Raw genomic sequence first — 6,000 nt, 5'->3', positions numbered from 1 at the left:
AAAAGTCATGATTTTGTAGATTTCGTGCTCTTCTTTGCGAATTCAAGCCAGAAAACAACGAAAATCGGCGAGAAATCGTCGTTTTGCATCGAAATATGCGGTTTTCTCTAAGAATTTTGACGATTTCGTGCAGAATTCTGCTGTTTTCTTGCAATTCAGCAGTTAAATCTTGGTAAAAAGTCATGATTTTGTAGATTTCGTGCTCTTCTTTGCGAATTCAAGATAGAAAACAACGAAAATCAGCGAGAAATCGTCGTTTTGCATCGAAATATGCAGTTTTCTCTAAGAATTTTGATGATTTCGTGCAGAATTCTGCTGTTTTCTTGCAATTCAGCCGTTGAATCTTGGTAAAAAGTCATGATTTTGTAGATTTCGTGCTCTTCTTTGCGAATTCAAGCCAGAAAACAACGAAAATCGGCGAGAAATCGTCGTTTTGCATCGAAATATGCGGTTTTCTGTAAGAATTTTGATGATTTCGTGCAGAATTCTGCTGTTTTCTTGCAATTCAGCCGTTGAGTCTTGGTAAAAAGTCATGATTTTGTAGATTTCGTGCTCTTCTTTGCGAATTCATGCCAGAAAACAACGAAAATCGGCGAGAAATCGTCGTTTTGCATCGAAATATGCGGTTTTCTGTAAGAATTTTGATGATTTCGTGCAGAATTCTGCTGTTTTCTTGCAATTCAGCCGTTGAATCTAGGTAAAAAGTCATGATTTTGTAGATTTCGTGCTCTTCTTGGCGAATTCAAGCCAGAAAACAACGAAAATCGGCGAGAAATCGTCGTTTTGCATCGAAATATGCGGTTTTCTGTAAGAATTTTGATGATTTCGTGCAGAATTCTGCTGTTTTCTTGCAATTCAGCCGTTGAATCTATGTAAAAAGTCATGATTTTGTAGATTTCGTGCTCTTCTTGGCGAATTCAAGATAGAAAACAACGAAAATCGGCGAGAAATCGTTGTTTTGCATCGAAATATGCAGTTTTCTCTAAGAATTTTGATGATTTCGTGCAGAATTCTGCTGTTTTCTTGCAATTCAGCCGTTGAATCTTGGTAAAAAGTCTTGACTTTGTAGATTTCGTGCTCTTCTTTGCGAATTCAAGCCAGAAAACAACGAAAATCGGCGAGAAATCGTCGTTTTGCATCGAAATATGCGGTTTTCTGTAAGAATTTTGATGATTTCGTGCAGAATTCTGCTGTTTTCTTGCAATTCAGCCGTAGAATCTTGGTAAAAAGTGCTGATTTTGTAGATTTCGTGCTCTTCTTTGCGAATTCAAGCCAGAAAACAACGAAAATCGGCGAGAAATCGTTGTTTTGCATCGAAATATGCGGTTTTCTGTAAGAATTTTGATGATTTCGTGCAGAATTCTGCTGTTTTCTTGCAATTCAGCCGTTGAATCTTGGTAAAAAGTCATGATTTTGTAGATTTCGTGCTCTTCTTTGCGAATTCAAGCCAGAAAACAACGAAAATCGGCGAGAAATCGTCGTTTTGCATCGAAAAATGCAGTTTTCTGTAAGAATTTTGATGATTTCGTGCAGAATTCTGCTGTTTTCTTGCAATTCAGCCGTTGAATCTTGGTAAAAAGTCATGATTTTGTAGATTTCGTGCTCTTCTTTGCGAATTCAAGCCAGAAAACAACGAAAATCGGCGAGAAATCGTCGTTTTGCATCGAAATATGCGGTTTTCTGTAAGAATTTTGATGATTTCGTGCAGAATTCTGCTGTTTTCTTGCAATTCAGCCGTTGAATTTTGGTAAAAAGTCATGATTTTGTAGATTCCGTGCTCTTCTTTGCGAATTCAAGATAGAAAACAACGAAAATCAGCGAGAAATCGTCGTTTTGCATCGAAATATGCGGTTTTCTCTAAGAATTTTGATGATTTCGTGCAGAATTCTGCTGTTTTCTTGCAATTCAGCCGTTGAATCTTGGTAAAAAGTAATGATTTTGTAGATTTCGTGCTCTTCTTTGCGAATTCAAGCTAGAAAACAACGAAAATCGGCGAGAAATCGTCGTTTTGCATCGAAATATGCGGTTTTCTCTAAGAATTTTGACGATTTCGTGCAGAATTCTGCTGTTTTCTTGCAATTCAGCAGTTGAATCTTGGTAAAAAGTCATGATTTTGTAGATTTTGTGCTCTTCTTCGCGAATTCAAGATAGAAAACAACGAAAATCAGCGAGAAATCGTCGTTTTCCATCGAAATTTGCGGTTTTCTGTAAGAATTTTGATGATTTCGTGCAGAATTCTGCTGTTTTCTTGCAATTCAGCCGTTGAATCTAGGTAAAAAGTCATGATTTTGTAGATTTCGTGCTCTTCTTGGCGAATTCAAGATAGAAAACAACGAAAATCGGCGAGAAATCGTTGTTTTGCATCGTAATATGCAGTTTTCTCTAAGAATTTTGATGATTTCGTGCAGAATTCTGCTGTTTTCTTGCAATTCAGCCGTTGAATCTTGGTAAAAAGTCATGATTTTGTAGATTTCGTGCTTTTTTTTTGCGAATTCAAGCCAGAAAACAACGAAAATCGGCGAGAAATCGTCGTTTTGCATCGAAATATGCGGTTTTCTGTAAGAATTTTGATGATTTCGTGCAGAATTCTGCTGTTTTCTTGCAATTCAACCGTTGAATCTTGGTAAAAAGTCATGATTTTGTAGATTTCGTGCTCTTCTTTGCGAATTCAAGCCAGAAAACAACAAAAATCGGCGAGAAATCGTCGTTTTGCATCGAAATATGCGGTTTTCTGTAAGAATTTTGATGATTTCGTGCAGAATTCTGCTGTTTTCTTGCAATTCAGCCGTTGAATCTTGGTAAAAAGTCATGATTTTGTAGATTTCGTGCTCTTCTTTGCGAATTCAAGATAGAAAAGAACGAAAATCAGCGAGAAATCGTCGTTTTGCATCGAAATATGCAGTTTTCTCTAAGAATTTTGATGATTTTGTGCAGAATTCTGCTGTTTTCTTGCAATTCAGCCGTTGAATCTTGGTAAAAAGTCATGATTTTGTAGATTTCGTGCTCTTCTTTGCGAATTCAAGATAGAAAACCACGAAAATCGGCGAGAAATCGTCGTTTTGCATCGAAATATGCGGTTTTCTCTAAGAATTTTGATGATTTCGTGCAGAATTCTGCTGTTTTCTTGCAATTCAGCCGTTGAATCTTGGTAAAAAGTCATGATTTTGTAGATTTCGTGCTCTTCTTTGCGAATTCAAGCCAGAAAACAACGAAAATCGGCGAGAAATCGTCGTTTTGCATCGAAAAATGCGGTTTTCTGTAAGAATTTAGATGATTTCGTGCAGAATTCTGCTGTTTTCTTGCAATTCAGCCGTTGAATCTTGGTAAAATGTCATGATTTTGTAGATTTAGTGCTCTTCTTTGCGAATTCAAGCCAGAAAACAACGAAAATCGGCGAGAAATCGTCGTTTTGCATTGAAATATGCGGTTTTCTCTAAGAATTTTGATGATTTCGTGCAGAATTCTGCTGTTTTCTTGCAATTCAGCCGTTGAATCTAGGTAAAAAGTCATGATTTTGTAGATTTCGTGCTCTTCTTGGCGAATTCAAGATAGAAAACAACGAAAATCGGCGAGAAATCGTTGTTTTGCATCGAAATATGCGGTTTTCTGTAAGAATTTTGATGATTTCGTGCAGAATTCTGCTGTTTTCTTGCAATTCAGCCGTTGAATCTTGGTAAAAAGTCATGATTTTGTAGATTTCGTGCTCTTCTTTGCGAATTCAAGCCAGAAAACAACGAAAATCGGCGAGAAATCGTCGTTTTGCATCGAAAAATGCGGTTTTCTGTAAGAATTTAGATGATTTCGTGCAGAATTCTGCTGTTTTCTTGCAATTCAGCCGTTGAATCTTGGTAAAAAGTCATGATTTTGTAGATTTAGTGCTCTTCTTTGCGAATTCAAGCCAGAAAACAACGAAAATCGGCGAGAAATCGTCGTTTTGCATTGAAATATGCGGTTTTCTTTAAGAATTTTGATGATTTCGTGCAGAATTCTGCTGTTTTCTTGCAATTCAGCCGTTGAATCTTGGTAAAAAGTCATGATTTTGTAGATTCCGTGCTCTTCTTTGCGAATTCAAGATAGAAAACAACGAATATCAGCGAGAAATCGTCGTTTTGCATCGAAATATGCGGTTTTCTGTAAGAATTTTGATGATTTCGTGCAGAATTCTGCTGTTTTCTTGCAATTCAGCCGTTGAATCTTGGTAAAAAGTCATGATTTTGTAGATTTCGTGCTCTTCTTTGCGAATTCAAGCCAGAAAACAACGAAAATCGGCGAGAAATCGTCGTTTTGCATCGAAATATGCGGTTTTCTCTAAGAATTTTGACAATTTCGTGCAGAATTCTGCTGTTTTCTTGCAATTCAGCCGTTGAATCTTGGTAAAAAGTCATGATTTTGTAGATTTTGTGCTCATCTTTGCGAATTCAAGATAGAAAACAACGAAAATCAGCGAGAAATCGTCGTTTTGCATCGAAATATGCGGTTTTCTCTAAGAATTTTGATGATTTCGTGCAGAATTCTGCTGTTTTCTTGCAATTCAGCCGTTGAATCTTGGTAAAAAGTCATGATTTTGTAGATTTCGTGCTCTTCTTTGCAAATTCATGCCAGAAAACAACGAAAATCGGCGAGAAATCGTCGCTTTGCATCAAAATATGCGGTTTTCTGTAAGAATTTTGATGATTTCGTGCAGAATTCTGCTGTTTTCTTGCAATTCAGCCGTTGAATCTTGGTAAAAAGTCATGATTTTGTAGATTTCGTGCTCTTCTTTGCGAATTCAAGCCAGAAAACAACGAAAATCGGCGAGACATCGTCGTTTTGCATCGAAATATGCGGTTTTCTGTAAGAATTTTGATGATTTCGTGCAGAATTCTGCTGTTTTCTTGCAATTCAGCCGTTGAATCTTGGTAAAAAGTCATGATTTTGTAGATTTCGTGCTCTTCTTTGCGAATTCAAGATAGAAAACCACGAAAATCGGCGAGAAATCGTCGTTTTGCATCGAAATATGCGGTTTTCTCTAAGAATTTTGATGATTTCGTGCAGAATTCTGCTGTTTTCTTGCAATTCAGCCGTTGAATCTTGGTAAAAAGTCATGATTTTGTAGATTTCGTGCTCTTCTTTGCGAATTCAAGCCAGAAAACAACGAAAATCGGCGAGAAATCGTCGTTTTGCATCGAAAAATGCGGTTTTCTGTAAGAATTTAGATGATTTCGTGCAGAATTCTGCTGTTTTCTTGCAATTCAGCCGTTGAATCTTGGTAAAATGTCATGATTTTGTAGATTTAGTGCTCTTCTTTGCGAATTCAAGCCAGAAAACAACGAAAATCGGCGAGAAATCGTCGTTTTGCATTGAAATATGCGGTTTTCTCTAAGAATTTTGATGATTTCGTGCAGAATTCTGCTGTTTTCTTGCAATTCAGCCGTTGAATCTAGGTAAAAAGTCATGATTTTGTAGATTTCGTGCTCTTCTTGGCGAATTCAAGATAGAAAACAACGAAAATCGGCGAGAAATCGTTGTTTTGCATCGAAATATGCAGTTTTCTCTAAGAATTTTGATGATTTCGTGCAGAATTCTGCTGTTTTCTTGCAATTCAGCCGTTGAATCTTGGTAAAAAGTCATGATTTTGTAGATTTCGTGCTCTTCTTTGCAAATTCAAGCCAGAAAACAACGAAAATCGGCGAGAAATCGTTGTTTTGCATCGAAATATGCGGTTTTCTGTAAGAATTTTGGTGATTTCGTGCAGAATTCTGCTGTTTTCTTGCAATTCAGCCGTTGAATCTAGGTAAAAAGTCATGATTTTGTAGATTTCGTGCTCTTCTTGGCGAATTCAAGATAGAAAACAACGAAAATCGGCGAGAAATCGTTGTTTTGCATCGAAATATGCAGTTTTCTCTAAGAATTTTGATGATTTCGTGCAGAATTCTGCTGTTTTCTTGCAATTCAGCCGTTGAATCTTGGTAAAAAGTCATGATTTTGTAGATTTCGTGCTCTTCTTTGCGAATTCAAGCC

This window comes from Gnatocerus cornutus, chromosome 3 (assembly GCF_029298725.1).
Source record: "Gnatocerus cornutus isolate USDA-ARS CGAHR chromosome 3, icGnaCorn1.1, whole genome shotgun sequence".
Lineage (NCBI taxonomy): Eukaryota > Metazoa > Arthropoda > Insecta > Coleoptera > Tenebrionidae > Gnatocerus > Gnatocerus cornutus.
This window is presented reverse-complemented; position numbering follows the sequence as displayed.